This window comes from Ochotona princeps, chromosome 5 (assembly GCF_030435755.1).
Source record: "Ochotona princeps isolate mOchPri1 chromosome 5, mOchPri1.hap1, whole genome shotgun sequence".
Taxonomy (NCBI): domain Eukaryota; kingdom Metazoa; phylum Chordata; class Mammalia; order Lagomorpha; family Ochotonidae; genus Ochotona; species Ochotona princeps.
Window position 1 is genome coordinate 6,603,638 of NC_080836.1, and position 17,818 is coordinate 6,621,455.

A 17,818-nucleotide genomic window follows, 5' to 3' on the forward strand; every position below is an offset into this window, starting at 1 on the left:
TCGGTCTAGTTTGGCACCATCTGTGGGAATGGAAGAACAACAGTAAGCCGTGCTAAGCTGGGAGAAAAATTACTACTGGTTCCAGCCAAATTAGCTCCAGGTTCCCCTCACCTATAGCCAGCAGATTGTAGCAAGGAGAACACCAATTCTCCACAAACTTTAAAAAAATAGAAAGTTTCCATAAAGTTAATATCACCTTAATACCACGGCCAGATAGTGATACAACAGAAAAAGAAAACTGTAGACTGATAACCCTGATGAACATAGACACCAATATCCTCAACAAATCACTAGCCAAGAGGATACAACAGTACCTTAGGCAGATAATCCACTGGGACTAGGTTGGATTTATGAGTGGCATACAGAGATGATTTAACATTTGCAAATCAACAAATATGATACAACACATCAGCATATTGAACAACAAACACCATTTGATCATCTCAATAGAAGCAGAAAAACCATTTGATAAAATCTAACACTACGTAATGGAAAAGCAAGTTAGGCATAGAATGAATATTCTATGACACAGTCAAAGCAATATACCAAAAAAAAAAAAATGCCAGCATCATACAAAATGGAGGAAAAACTGGAAGCTTTTCCATTCAAATCTAGAACTAAAGAAGGATGTCCACTTTCACCACTGCTATTCAATATAGTACCAGATGTACTAGAGTTATTAGGTAAGAAAAACAAATTAAAGGACTTCAAATTGTAATGGAGGAACTGGTGTTATCTGGGTTTACAGATTACATGATTCCCTATGTAGGTGAACCAAAAGATCAATAGAGAGACTCTTGGAACTCACAAGAGAGTTTGTCAGGGTAGCAGCATACAAAAATTAATGAACATAAGTCAATGGCACTAGTATATACAAATAACTTCATGGATGATAAAATTGTAAATACAGTCCTCTTTAAAATAGCATAGAGGAATCTCAAACATCTTAGAATTAATCTAGCTGAAAATGTGGGAATTTATTTCGTTGATTTTCTTAAAGATCCAGTTCTTTGATTTGTTGATCTTACGCACTATTCATTTGGTCTCTATTTGGTTTATTTTCTCTCTCTTTTTTAAAGATTTATTTATTTTTATTAAAAAGTCAGATATACAGAGAGGAAGAGAGACAGAGAGGAAGATCTTCCGTCCGATGTTTCACTCCTCAAGTGAGCACAATGGCCAGGTCTGTGCTAATCTGAAGCTAGGAACCAGGAACCTCTTCCGGGTCTCCCACGCGGGTGCAGGGTCTCAAAGCATTGGACCATCCTCCACTGCTTTCCCAGGCCACAAGCAGGGAGCTGGATGGGAAGTGGAGCTGCCGGGATTAGAACCGGTGCCCATATGGGATCCCTGGGTGCTCAAGGCAAAGACTTTAGCTGCTAGGCCACCACACTGGACCCATCTCTCTTGTTTTGAGTATTTCTTTTTCTCAGGTAACCTTGGGATTGTTTTTGCTGTTGTTTTTCTGCTCCTTCAGATGTATGGTTAACCCATTTACTTGGTGCTTTTATAATTTCCTGACATAAATATTGACTAAAAGGAACTTTCCTCTTAACTTTGCCTTCATTGTGTTCCACAGCATTTGATATTAATTATTGTGCTGATCCCATCATTCACTTCAAGCATATATATTTTTAAATTTTCCTCTTTGATTTCTTTAAAAACACATTGTCCATTTGGAAGCATATTGTGCAGTCTGCAAGTATTTGTGTATCTTCTGGGGTTTTTTGACATGTTAGTCTCCGTATAATTCCACAATTGTATGAGAAGATCCATGGTGCAACTATAATTTTTTTCAACTTGCTGAGACTTGTTTTATGGCCTATAATATGATCAATCCTAGAGAAGGTTCTATATATTTATTAATAAAATTATATTCTGTTTTTCTAAAATGAAAGTTTTTCTGGATATTAATTAATTCCATTTGTTCTACTGCCTTGGAGAGGTGGTTAGAGACAAAAAAAAAGGAGAAGATAGTGACACAAATATAAAGAAAGGAAATTAAAGACTTTCTAGGTTTGTTTTTATTCACAGATGATATTTCCTCACCTTGACTGATTTGGGAATATGGATTAGCAGCCATGATTCAGTGTAATTATATGGTCATCTTCTGAATCCATTAACTGTTAGTGGATCGTGAGGCACTGACAGAAATGTTGAACTTATTGCACTTCAGAAAGTTCCCTTGGGAATTCCTGTTTGTGGGTTACAGGAATATTTGCATAGGAGAACTGAAAGACTCAATGAAGACATTATTACAACTCATAAGTAACTTTGACAGGGTAACAGGATGCAAAATAATGAAAACAGATCAATGGTGCTACTATACACAAATAACCCTGTGTTGAGAAAGAAATTGCCAGTACAGTCTCCTTTAAAATGGTGGAGAAGAATCTTAAATAGCTTAGAATTAATCTAACAAATATGTGGAAGACCTCTATCATAGAAAGCATAAAATATTTTGAAAAAGAAATAGAAGAAAACATTAAACATTGGAGAAATTTACCTTGCTCCTGGAGTGGCAGGATCAGCAATCAGAATGTCCATATTACCAAAAGTAATTTATAGATTCAGCATGATCCGAATGAAAATCCCAAGATCATTCCTCTCAGAAATAGCAAAGAAGATGCACAGGTTCATCTGAAAACACAAGAAACCATGGATAACCAAAGCTATCCTGAAGAATGAAAATCAAGCTGGATGAATCACAGTCCCAGCCCTCAAGACACACTACAGAGCAGTAGTCATCAATGCAATCTGGTACTGCTACAGAGACAAGAAAACAGAAAACAATCCAGGCGAAAAGTCTGGTCTCTTTAACCAATACTATTGGGACAATTGGATAGCAAGCCTGCATAGGAAATAAGCCAGACCTGCACCTGTCACCTTATATGAAAATCAGCTCTAAATGGACCAAGGACTAAAATCTGCATCCAGATACCATTGAACTATTAAAGAAAAACCTAGGAAGCACTCTCTGAGATACAGGAATTGGAAAAATGTTCTTTGAAATATCATGAAAAAGCACAGGTAGTCAAAGCCAAAATAAACAAACCGGATTACCTCAAACCAAAACCCTTTTGTACAGCAAAGGAAATGATCAACAAAGTGAAGAAGCAACCAACAAAACGGGAGAAATCTTGGCACACTACATAACCAATACAGGGCTGATATCTAGGATTTACAGAGGTTCAGGAATCTAACTACAGCAAAACAAAAAACCCTGTGAAGAAACGGGTGAAGCAAATGAACATACATTTTTCACGTGAACAAATGCAAATGGCTAATAGACATCTGCAAGAATGTTCAGGCTCCTTAGCCATCAGGGAGATACAAATGAAGACTACATTGAGGTTCCACCTAGCTCCATTGAGGTTGGGCTGCATTCAGAATTGTACTAATAGCAACTGCTAGCACGGATGTGGGGAGAAAGGTACCCTCCTTCACTGTTGGTGGAAGCGTAGGCTGGTATAGCCAAATGGTCTCAACTAGAAACCATTATGCTCAATGAAATAAATTAATTTAAAAAGGACAAATATAATGTTCTCTCTGACATAAGGTAGCTTCAAGCAAAATATATGATGTATAGCCCTTTCAATACTGTTTTTCTATATTTCATTGGTTTTAATATTTTTTTTCATTTCTTCAAAATAGTTTCTAGTATTAAATTCTTCAATGACTCAAAGTTTATACAGTAGCCTCATTTCTTTCAGTAAGGCTTTAGATTTTCTTTTTGATCATCATCACGTCGGTCACTCTGGAGAATGTTTTTTTAACTTAATGTGTTACATTCTCTATTTTCCATCCTGTTGTTGATTTTGTTTTATGGCTTTTTGTCTAAGGGAATGCATAATAACTGTGTAATTGGGATTATCATATCCAGATCTCAAGATACAGTGTAATATGTATCTCTACCTCCAGATTAAAGATGGACTCCCAATGAAACTGTTAAATGTATCTTGATAATAGAATACTGGACTCTCTGTCATTGCCCATTCCTACAATGCCAGGATACTCTTAAATAGCAGAATGATCAACTTATGACTGATTATAAAGGACTCTACTTTTGTAATAATATAGGGGTAAAATATATATATATAATTGCATATATATGTATATTTAATATATGTATATATGTATATGTTTGTAATATATATATGTTTGTAATATATGTGTATATACATATATATAGGATTGTAATAATATAGGGAAAATCAGTCAAGGGCAGGTTTTTTGGGGGGGCGGGTCGAGGGGGTGTAGGGGAAATCCGAGAGCCTACAAACCTCTATCATAAAATTAAAAATAAATAAGTAACAGAAGAACTACTCGTGGAAATCTTTCTGTTTCAGAAAACTGTATGCATATTTGTTTAGATAGCTAAATATTATATAATGTCTAATCCATGACTTTCCTTTTACAGTATAATCAAATCACTTTGATTAACTAAATCATTCTGCTATTAAGGAAAGCTGAAATAAATTTTGCATTTCTGTCATTAAAAAAAAAAAAACCTATGACACTGTGACTGGGATGAAGTGGAGAAAGCTTGGCCTGGGTAAAGGGAGGCTGTCTCAGAGCATCTTGCGCAGCTCATCAGCCCTTAACAACCAGGCAGCCTGCTTTCCTGGGTCTGCTCCAATCTGCTAGTAGGTGCTCTTTGGGAGTATTCTCATCCCCTCCTCTTTTGAGTGGAGCTGCTGCACAGCACCTGTGGCCACAGGTCTGGCCTGTGTCAGCCCAGGACCCCGCTGAAGCTTTCTGCATTCCAGCTTCTGGGCTTTGCTGTCACCTCCTGCCTGGGGGCCTTCACCAAGTCCCCAGCTCTCCTTGCTCTCCACTGAAACACTCCTTTTCTTAGAGAAGCAAACTCTTCACTTAATTAACAGTTAACAACAGAAGCATCTAACCCTTCCTCCCCACCCTTCTCATCTGATTTATCCAAGGCAGGCACACACGGGAAAGAGGGAAAAGGGCCAGGTCAAATTCAAATCATAGCTGGGGAGAGCTTAGTGCACTGAATGAAAAAGACATCTGCAGTTAAGACTCTTGTTTATTCTATTGTTCTTAGCTCAGCAAGAATCTCATCATGTTGCAAAATTAGTCAAATCCATCCTCTCTGCGGCTCAGCATTTCCAACCTGTGGAGGGGCTGTTGGTTCCTGAACTTGAATGACTATTAAAATGCTATAACTGTAAAAAAGAGATTTCCAGGACCCTTTTCAAATGACTCAAATCTGAATCTCTAGCTGGAGCAAGGAACCATTTCTCTGCCAAGAACCGTTTGGATACTCATGCTGTCGGTGAATATGCCATTGTGATTTCTTCCAGGGGTAACAGGAGTAACAGGAACACCTGTATTGTAATTGCCTCCCCAAGAGTCAGCATCATTGTCAACGATTTACTTGTCCATGCATTTAATTGAAGTAACTGTATACATGTATAGACTATAACATGATATGCCACAAAATATATTGGTTAAATTTAAGTACTTATAGAGCTATATTCTACCACCTGAATCTGGGTTAAATGTACTGTGTGTGTCTGCATTGTGAGTTTTTCAGCATAGTATGGAAATACAGTTTCTCCATGGAGCAGTGGAGTACTTGCCATTGTGTTAGTTTTGTTTCTCAGGAGCTTATTGGGGAGGATACAGTAGCAAAGCAGGCTAATTCTACACCCTGTGAGGGGACCATGAAGCAATATTTGGTCACATCTGTCTGGGTGTAAAAGATAAAAGGAGAAAGGTATGGGACAGCAAGGACATTCTTTAATCTCTCGGTTCCCCATTTCACCACATCGATCCTTTAGAGAGGGGATGGCTACCAGGCAAAGGCACCTCAAACCTTGTGTTTCCTGGAGGCAGCCAGAGTAAGAGTCTGGGTGCCTTTCTGAAGCCACAGATAGTATGAAGTTGTTAGCATCTAGAACAAGCTCCAGTCTTTCCAGTTCACTCACAACTACACGCCACAGTGCACTAAACCCTGCAAGTGGGTTTTAGAGGAAACAATTATGTGGATAGAGTGTATTTCAATACAATCCTGGAACATATCTAAGCCTAGCCTATTTTGTATTCTGTGTACTATTGTGTGGCTTTACTGAAAAAAAAATGTATTTATTTAGCTCCCACTTAAAGCATTTATATTAAGCTACTTTACATTCAAAAGCATGGTTCATATACTTTAGAAAAATCTATACGTTATTCTACAGAGTTCAGCATCTTTTCAGATAAATGAATGTTCACAAAGCTATTCATACTGTTTTTCTTACATTGCTACTTTTATACTCTTGGGATCTGAGAAGTTAAGTAGGTCAAAGTTGTAATTCTTTTATCTTCTTAGCTAATTACAGAAGCAGCCGAATTACAGAAGCAGGGTTTCTATTAGACAGAAACCCTCCTGTAGATTAAAGTTACAAACAAACATTTCTGAAAGGAAAGGATCCAAAACTCTGATTTTAGAGAACTGGGTGTTAATATGTTTGAAAATGTCCTTAGAGTGACTATGTTCAGACAATGCCTGTTTGAACTTCTGGCTCCAATTCCTGCTAACCAAGATGCTGGGAGGCAGTAGTGACAGTTCAGGTGGTTGATTCCCTGCCACTCATGTTGGAAATCTGGACTGAGTGCCCCAACCCTGACATCCATTCGCCAAGCCTTGAAGTAAACAAATATATAAGAGGTCTACCTAACTGTCGTTCTTTCTGCACTTAAGACAAATAAAAGTAAAATGTTTTCATTTTTTTTCTGCCTGCGCTCCAACAATAATATCCATTATCTTCTCTGAAGTTCAAGTTTAGAATCAGCCCTACTTAACATGAACATTTGATGATCTGCATTTACTTTCCACACAACAAAACTAAAAAATAGGCAAACTGGACACATGGACTGTTCTCAATGTACCTCCATGCACCTCACAAATACAACATTCCTGCTAGCTTACTGGAAGGCCTCAGTTCTCCCAACCAGGTGGTTCACATTGGCCGTCCTCTGGGATTTCTTCCACTGCTCCTGTGTCAAGTAAATTCTCATTGATCAACTCTGTATTTTCCAAATTTAATGCATTCAAGTAGACAGAGTCTATTGCTTTCAGTTCAAGCTTCTTATTTCATTCGAGTAAAATCAGTTTTTTGTTGGATCTGACATCAGATTGACAGTCTTGAGCATTTGTCCAATACATTCACTGTGTAGCTTGCTAACTGCATAAACTGATGATTATCCGGTTCCTCCTATCTAGTCTAATTTCTCCAATGAAAGGTTTACACTGAATCAGGTATAGATTTACATGACTATGTTATACAAAGGGATCAATAATCTTGTGAGATGTGCATACTATGAAAGCAACATATACATGACTTTAAAATTATTTGCACTAAGAAACTTTACTTCTATATTTATTTTGAGAATATAATATTGGGAAATGACTCCTTACACACACACGGATTATGAACATTTAACACGCCCATCGAAACTTCCCAAAGTGGAAATAAGTGTGACAGCTTTGTCGATGCCCCATGATCCACGATGGATCTATGTTTCTAGCTATCTGCAAACAGGGACAATTTTAATTTCTCACTCTGTCGGTAGGTTAGCATGTAGTTGAGGCTTTTTACATCTTTGATCGTCAGAGGTATTGGTTTGTAGTTCTCTTTCTTTGTTGTGTCTCACTTGGCTTTGGTATAAACATGATGTTGACCTCAGAGATGTAGTTTGTATGTATTGCTTCCACTTCTATTGCTTTGAATAATAGCATGTGGCAGATTGGGCTAAGATCCTCTCGAAGTGTTTGGTAGAAATCAACAGTGAAGACATCCTGTTCAGGGCTTTCCTTGGCTGGGAGGGATATACTGATTCAGTCTCCATCCTTGTTATAACTGTATTTAGAATACCAGTTACCTCATGTAGACTTGGACATGAGAATCATTAAAAGCAATGAAGCATGATATCCTAGTAGCTAAAGTCCTCACCTTGCATGTACTGGGATCCCTTATAGGTGTCAATTTTTGTTCTGGCTGCTCTACTTCCCATTAAACTTCTTGCTTGTGGCCTGGGAAAGAATGGAGCACAGCCCAAACCCTTGGGATCCTGCACCTGCATAGGATACCAGAATAAGCGCCTGGCCCCTGGATCTTGGGTTCTAGCTCCTGACTCAGATTGACTCAACTCTGGACATTGTGACCTCTTGAGGGAATGAAACAGCCGAAAGAAGAGCCATTTCTCTGACTCTCCTTCTCCCAGTAATTCTTAATTTCCCATTATATATAATTATAACAATTACATATAAACATTATATAAATTATATATATTAATATATATGTATAAATAGATTTTAATGTAACAAAAATACTACATAATGATCAATGGTTCCATTCAGTAAGAAGAAATCAGCATATTATATGTGTATGTGCCAAATGCCTGGCTGACTTGCTACATAAAGGAGAAGTGTTAATGGATTTAAAAGGAGAAATAGACTGAAATACAGTAACAATAAAGCATCTTAACAGTCCACAAACCTCAATGGACAGAACAATGAGACAAAACCTCAACAAGGAAGCAACAGATCTCACCAAGACAATAGAATAAATGGACTTAACTAATATCTAGAGAACTTTTATTTTATGGATGCAGAATACACTTTTATTAATAAGTAATGGAACCTTCTCCAGGACTGATCATGTTATAGGTCACAAAACAAGCCTCAGCAAGTTAAAAAAAATCATAATCATACCATGAATCTTCTCAAACTAACAGGAGTCAAACTGGAGACTAACAAGTCTAAATGTCCCAGAACATATCCAAATACTTCGAGACTGCAAGCGTGCTACAAAATAAAGAAGAAATCAAAGAGGAAATTTAAAAATACATAGACGCTTGAAGTTAATGACAGTAGCAATACAACATATCATATCAAGCTTTGTAAGACACAATGAAAGAATTAAGAAGAAAGTTCCTTTTAATCAATATTTATTTCAGGAAATTAGCCTTTAAAATATTTTATTGAAGAATCAAGATGCCAGAATAGAGTAAGTACTAGTTTAAATAAACAGAGAAACATTAGCCAATGTGAGGCAGAGAAGGCACATTCCAGGAAAGAGGAGAGGACGGAACAACAGCAGAGGGGTACTTAGACATGAACAGACACAGGAAAGCAGCGGACACAAAGGTGTGGTGTTACAGTGATGAAAACACCAGATGCATTCAGCGAGTGGTGATCTGAATTGCACCTGCAGCCAGAACTCCACCAACAGTAAAGTGGGAAGGGACGTTTACCTGGAATTGAGAGGGTGAACACAGGCAGAACTGGCCATCCTGCTGGTCTGTTTGATTTGACCAAGAGCAGTGACGGAGCTGCAGGTCCCAGACAGACAGTGTAGGAATAGAGTGGATTTCACAGCCCAGTCTGCCCTAGAGCTGAATCAGGAGCCATTTTGTTAGCGTGCAAAGGCAGTGTGAGAGGACTGCACATACACTGAGCTGGGAGTGAACTCATTTCTGGCTCGGTGAACTCAACAACCTGGAATACTACAGGTTCCACCTAAGATAGGTTCAGGTAGCCCTCATATGTGATATTCAACAGATCAAAAACAGCAGTGGCAGATCAGGTGACATTTTGTACAGTGTAATAAAGGCTTTGAGAGTGCACAACATGCTACAAAATGAAGAAGAAATCAAAGAGTGAAGTGCAAATGTGCTGAGCTCGGCAAGAACTCATTGAGCTCTGTACATTTCACTAGTCCCACACAGAAAATAATACAGACTATTGCATAGTATGGGTCAAAATTGGTTTGTGCGCATGTCAGACGAAACAGCCAATAGATTGCAAAAAGATGAATACCAACTACTCCCTAGCTATGTAGGACACCTGGTGTCTCCCTAATATTGGAACCTGCTCCAATTGGAAATGTTAAAAAGGTTGTGCAATGGGGCAGCCTCTGCAGAGCATCACAATAGGTGGAGGATGGTGAGTCAGGACTTGGCACTGTGGAGACCATGGTGGAAATCTAACACAAGAACCCAGACCTGGAACTTGCTGGGACAGGGAGGGAAGGCACAATTGACTGCAAAAAAGATCCACGTAAGAACTGCAATAAGTGAAATTGAACTATAGACCTGTGGGTGATACAGCTTAGAAACCTGCCCCAAAGAGAAGACTCTGAAAAGCAGAAGTACAACGACCAAGAGCAAAACAAGAGACAGAGGCACAATGAATATTACTGAAGACTCCCCTGCAAAGCAGCAAACCCTTTGCCAACCTCAGAGATCGCTGAGGAAGACATCAAAACAAGGGGGATACAGAATTCAAAACACTTGTTATAAAGCTTCTTATCAACAATAAGAAGCACATAAAGTAGGTGTCCAAGGAATTCAAGGAATATGTCACACTGGAAATGAATCAAATGAAAGCTGATATATCAGAAATGAAGAATATAGTGAAGCTAATTAAAAATACAATGGAAAGTCTCCAAAACAGAATAAAATAAGCAGAAAAAAGAATCTCAGAATTGGAAGATATTTCCTGTCACCAGGGGGGAAACAAACAAAAAGTAGGAAGCAGAGGTAAATCAGGACAAAGAAAGTATTCAGAATTGAAAGATGCTATTAAATGACCAAATATAAGAGTTATGAAACTCCAAGAAAGTGCAAAAGGAGAAGCTTGGTTTACAGATGTATTAAATGAACGAATGAGGGAAAATTCCCCTAATCTAGAGAAAGAATTGGGAAGCAACATGCAGGAATGGCACAGAACTCCCAACAGGCTTGAACAAAAGCAATCTTCACCATGACACATGGTAATCGAGCTCTCTTCAACTGAACATAAGGAAGAGATTTTTAAATGTGCACGTGAAAAAAAATTTACATATAAAGTAATCCTAATTAAAGTTACAGGAGACCTCTCACAGGAAACCATACAGACCAGAAGACAATGAAGTGACATATTCCAGATTCTAAAAGAAAAAAAAAAAATTGTTGGCCCAGCAAATCTTTCCTTTCTCTTTGAAAATGAAATAAAATTCTTCCACACTAAAGAAAAGTTAAAATAATATGCCTCTTCTAAACCTGGCCTACAAATGATACTTGAAGATGTTCTCTTGACAGATAAAAAGAAAAGTGCCCACCAAAATCAAAGGCAAATGTGAAGAACATCCCAATAAAATGACAACAGAAGACTAAACCAATGAACAACCCATTCTAAAATGACAGGACAAAATTACCACCCATTAACATTAACCCTTAACATAAATGGATTAAATGCATCAATTAAACATCATAGAATAGTAGATTGGATTAAGAAACAACCCCGTCTATTTGTCACCTACAGGAGACACGTTTCACCAACGAAGATCAGCAGGAACTATACCTCATGGACTTTGACTTTGTTTCATCTCTTCAAAACACTTTCTTCTGTTAAATTCTTCAGTGACTCATAGATCATACAGAAGCATCATTTTCTTCAAGAAGGTTCTTGATTTTCTTTTTTATTTCTTCAGTGACACATTAGTCATTAAACAGCATGTTATTTCAACTCATGGTGTTGTTAATATCTTTTTTTCTTCCTGTTGTTGATTATGTTTGGTGGCTTTTCATTTAAGGGGATTTATAATAACTGTGCAATGGAGACTATCCTATTTGGCAGCATATAACTTAACTTCATGACATTGTAAATTTCATTTTTTTTCCTGTTGTTGGTTTTATATTGTGGCTTTTCATTTAAGGGGATGTATAGTAACTGTGTAATGGGGACTCTCATATCCAGATGTGAGGATACAATGCAGTGTGCATCTCTACTTCCAGACAAAAAATGGAGTCCTAATGAAATTGTTTGTCTTGACAATAGGATCCTGTACTCTCTGCCATTGTCCATGCCCACAATAAGGGACATATGACTGTGTATGAAGAACTATACTATAGTAATGATTTCGGGGAACTCAGTGAAGGGGGAGGGAGCTGGAAGGGGATAGGGGAAATCTCAGGACCTGTGGAGCTATATGATAAAATGATAATAACAAAAAGAAATCAAATTTTAAAAAAAAAGATGGAGAGATCTTGTATAATTGGTTCACTCCAGTGTGGAATATGAGCATGCTATATGACATCTCAACTTGTGACCCAAAACTACCTGCCCTGAAGCCAACATTTTAATTGCATTTCCATGAAATTTCTGAAATATCCTTGGATGATGTCATTTTACATAAGATTTAATTGTGTTGGATATATATGTGAAAGGGGTCTTAGAATCAATCCTATAAGGATAGCTTGGGACTGTCATCTCTAATACATGTTCCAGTGCTTGGCATATGGCTCCATACATTCATCATGGCTTGTAGCTCTAGAATCCTATATCAGGGTGCCCATTTGAGGCCTTGTTGCCTAGTTCCAATACAGATACATGCTAAATAAGCTGGAGAATCAGTGAGTGGCAGCCCCAGTAGTTGGATTCCTGCCATCCATGTGGTTAGATGAGTTCTTAGATTTTTCCTTCTTCCAGACACAGCCTTGGCTACTCCAAGCACCTGAGAATAAGGCCAACTAAAGTCTGTTTCTCTGGATCAAATACACAAAGCTAAATAAAAAAAAAAAAACTGAGAAGATGTATTTATTTTGGTGGAAAGCGTTTTGTCAGCCATGCATATTTTCCCTAATATAATTTGCTAAGGAACGTTTAGAAGCATTTGCACATATGTTAATGTATACACTTCCTTCTATATACTCCAGTCACCTCTAGATGTCTTTTAGCTTCCTCTACAATGGAAACAGTACCGGAAAAACTGTTATATTGTTATCATCTAAAAAAGAATGACAAAGAAAACAGTCTGTACATGATCAACACAGATGCAATTTTGAAAGTATTTTGTTAAAGACATTTTTATTGAAAAGTATTTGGCCAAAAGTGCTATATCTCAATCTCCTAGGAACAAAGATTAGGCAGGCTTACTGTCAGGTTGAAAGGCAGTATCTGTCACAGAACTAGCACAGGAATGGGATTGAGTAAGTAGTAATTAAAATGACAGGAAAAAATGGAAACGAAAATGAGACCCAACAAATAATATACAGAGAATCACAATGTTTATACCTACCCTGAAACATTTTTTTCTAAGTTTTGCAGTTTTAAGTGATGAAACCAACTCTCAAATTTCTATTGGAAGAAGCTGGTGGCATACTTATTTTTTGAGAAAATTATAAGTAGCATTCGCAATTTTATCAATATTTTTATTACAAATGTTAATGATTTATATCTTATGTGATCATTTAACAGACAAGATCCAAGAAGCACAGCAACAGTTAAAATCTATCATCCACAGACATAAACTTCTATTTTGGTAAACTTCCTGCATCATCTCTACCTTCCCACAAATTAACAACAATTCAAAACCTATGAAGCTTCCTACACTGCTACTTCAAGTCTCATCCACTTGTTTTTTTTTTTTTTTTTAATTTCCTGCTAGTCAACACACTTCCTTTTGGCTTCAGGCACACATCATTCCAGTTCATTAAAAACTCCAATAATAAACAAATTGTATATGTTTTTCACTGTTTTTCTCATGCTGATTTAAATGTAAAATGAAACGAAGGCTAGGGCGTACAGGACATAATGAAACAATCCTTTGAAAGCAGTTCCTTCTTCTCCAAATACTTATTGTCTGCAAAATTCACCTTCACAAAACATGTACTTCTGTTAAAGCCTTTTCATAGTTACTCTGTCAAAAGCAGGCCTTCCTTAGTTAAAGATCAGGTGAATACCTGAGACCGACACCTGCTGTTTCTCATTAACAGATTTAACAAACTTGGAGATATCACACTGGCCATAGCAACATCTATTCTCTGAGGGACAAAAACAGAACATCACTCACCCTACAGAAACAGATGTTATGCAAGTTAAATCACTGGTCATAGTTGAGCTCAAGTGAGCAAGCTTATTTAACAGACACACACAAACATGCAAACACAGAAATGTAGCTGATGCATTCTACTAGGGGCTTTGTGAAGCTGAGCTATGATATGAAAAGCTAAGATTCTGGAATTAGAAATCACATGTTTGAATCTGTGTGCTTTACTTAGTAACTTGGTACTGAAGACAATTTTTCTTTAATTTCCAGAGTCCCAACAGCCTTAAGTGTCAATTGTAGATAATAATACTAATTTCCAAATTGTGTTGTGAATTGTGAAAGGGAAAGCAAGTGTGTGCTGTGGGTTGGTACCTAATAAACATCATTTTATCTTATTCCAGGGGGCCAAAATAGCAGCAGCTTAAACAATAAGGATGTTTATTGTTCCAGAGTAGTAGTAACTCAGTACGCTGACAAAGACTCAGTGAATCTCTCTTGTTTTTCTCTATTTCACTTTCCTGGTCATCTTGTGCCCTCATTCTATTGATGTTATGGTGAAAACTATAAGAGAAGTATGCTTTCTACTTGTATCCCTCTCTCTGCTCCCCCTGCAAAAAAAGACAAAAACAAAATATATTCTTCAACTTTCCCTTGAGTGCTATTGGGCAACAAACATGGGCTCATCTGGAAGAAGAATGCAGCCACCAAGGGAGGTAGGCTTGCTACAGTCAGGATTATCTCCTCAGCCAATTGCTTAACACAAGGATGCTACAAGGATGCTACAAGGATGCACTGATTGGCACAGAAATGTATCAGAAATCCAGCGGCTATTTGCTGAATAAATTGACTAATTGGGCTAAGACATCCAGTTATAACCTGTGTCTGTTTAACAGAAGTACAGTCATGTATATGATTCTCTTCAGTATGCACAAATTTAAATCATGACAACACAGTTCAAAATTTACTAGTGTACAAACTTACAAGGTGACCAGGTCACATATTCAAGACCTCATAGCAGTGATATGTAAAGTCAAGACTGATAAGGTTTCTTTTGCTAACCCTAATACTTTTTATTAAACTATTCTAAAAAGATTTTTTTCTGAATGATAATATCTATCATAAATGATTCTTTGGCTACAAAATGGAGGAATTTCTTTGGAGAAAAAGAGAAATGAATGAAGGAAACAAACTATTTTTGGTGTGTGTTTCTGGACAGGGCATGGTTCAGTTTATATAAATGTAATTAAATAAATACTATAGAAGGTGAACTTCTCCTACATAATGAATTCAAAATTTACCAAAATCTATGACCATAAGACTAAACTATCAATATCTTATAACAAATTTTCTTTCCAATGATTTTTCATAGGTTAACATCTTGACTTCTAAGACAAACACAGGTAAATGTGCTCCGAGAAGCCTTTACCTTCTGGTCCAAGGAGTGGATCAAGGAGTGGGTGTAAACTCCCAAAGAGGTTTTTCCCACCATTACACATTTCTGAAATACTTAATATGTATTCTGAAGGTTGAAATGTAAACAGTCATGGATCCGCTGCACAGATCTTGGATACAAAGTATATTAACAAATATTTCACAGCAAGTATTAAAGACCTCAAGAGAGAACCATATGCTGAGCTTTGACACAAAAAGAGGGCAGGGGTCATATATGTCCACAGCAAGGCATTTAAGCATTTGCTAGGGGTTCCTGCAAGGAAAACACTTTGGGGTGTTTGCACTTTTGGCAGCAGATAGATGATAAAAGATTTGCCTTTATTATCCTAAGAGTTGATTTTCTTGTAAAGGTGAACACATCCAGGACTGGCTAACTTAACAAGCTGCTGTCTCAGGGTGACTCAAAACTGCCAATCCCCAAAGGCACAAGAGGTGGCTTCATGATGCCAACTGTAAAATCTCTCTCAGAGGAAATGGTGATTGTGAACTCAAACACTCATACAGGATTCCAGAGACACTTGGGACACAAGCATATGCTCATTGATATGATTGCGATAGCTTTAAAAAAGTATATTTTAGTTATTCAAAAGTGAGAATGACAGAGAGAGAAACAGAGAGAGATCTTCCATCAGCTGATTTAATCCTCAGATACACACAGCCTGCTGAGCTGGGCCGAAGCCAGGAGATAAAAACTTACTGCCAGGATTGCATATGAGTGACAGTGGCTCCAGCACTTGAGCCATCTTGTTCTACTTTTTCCAGCTGGATGGGAAATGGAGGTGCTGGGATAGAACCTGACACCATTATGAAACGTCAGTGTTGCAAGCAGTGAGTGGTTTTACCCACTATATCACAATGCAGACCCCTGTGGCCATAAGTTTTTAACATGTTAACATATTTTTTCCTAGAGCAAGGGTCATTGTTTTTTTTTTTCTGTTTTTAAATCCTATTGCATACTACTGGCCAAATATTATATAAAAGGTAAGGGGAGGAAAAAGAAAAAAAAACAGGACATTAAAAACAAGAAATAAAAAAATAATTAATTGGACTTTCTATCTCAACAATATTTTGAAACTCTATCTTCAACACATAAGTATCAAGACAAGTTATTCCTCCACCTGTACCTTGCATCATCTTTGAAGTCAAGATAATCTAAAAAATAATGATATTCAGAACAAAGTGGTTCGATATGTTTGTATCTGGACCTTATCTTTTCTGCTCAATGATATATAGGTCGTTGTGTCTATTACCTATAAATGTTTAAAGGCAAAGGGAATACCAAATTTGAGTTTCATGTTCAGAGCCCGTTGGGCTGGAGTTATTTATTCTTCAGGATATTTGCCACAACTGCACCTGTGTCTTCTTAAGATCACATCAATAAAAGAGAGATGTCCAGATTCACTTTCACTGCCTCGTGGGAAGATTACAAAACCAATGAAAGCCTCTTGTGAAATATGTGAAAGCCAAGACTCCATATGGTGAATGAATATTTTCCTTCTCCTCTAACAATGGTAAAGAAGTAGAAGTGTTCGGGGGCGGGGGGCAAAGAAACAATGAAAAAAATCTACCCGTTTGTGTAGTTATTTTATTTATTACTTAGATTATTTGATTTCTTTGGTTGATTTATTCACCTGAATGACAGAGATGCAAATAAAGTGAGAAAGCAAAGCAAGACTGAGATGTCCAGCGACTTTTTCACTTCATAAATACACACTCTGCATAAGGCAGTGCCAGCAGAAGCCTCCTGTGGCTCTCCCACCTGGTGTCAGAGGCTCAGATACTTGGGTCATGCTTGCTGCTCTTCCCAAACTATTAACAGGGAGCCAGCGGGGACATGGAGCAGCCAGGATACAAACTGGCACTCACTTGAAATGCCTGAGTCATAGCAGGAGGTTTAAGGTGCTATTCCATGGGGCCAATGTGTTCTCTCGTTTTTCATGTTAAACTTGCAGAAAAAAAGTTGGGCTTGACAAGATGTCCAGATTTACCATTTAAATGCACATGTTTAGAATGTCCGTTATCTATCATCCAGCTTCTGTTAGTGCTGAGGTTGCTCTACCCATGCAGAATAACAAACGTTCGTCAACGTGAGTGCCTTGGAAGTGGGACTTACTCTCCATGGAGCAGAGCAGGGAGAAAGAGGGAGCTCTCTGCTTCTACTCCAGCCTGCGTAAGGTGGATTTGCAGAGTAAAATCTTTACAGAAAAACTGCCAAAGGTAAATATTCATCTGGCAGAAAGCTGTTTTAATAGTGATTAATATCCTGCTCCTAATATAAACTTACTCCCAAAATGCCCCCAGAAGATGGCATAGTTTACACTGCTGTCTGAGAGGAACAGCTGTTCATCCCTCATTACCTACAGTGCTGGCAGTATTCTTACTGAAATGTTAACAAATCTCAAACAAATGTCTACCATTTGACGCAGCAGGTTCTTCTGAAAAAAAGGGATATTTGAGAGAAAGAAAGACGAAGTGTAAATAAATTTAGTGTAGTTTCAATTTATATCTCATATACTGAATGTACATACGGACATCTAAACACACAG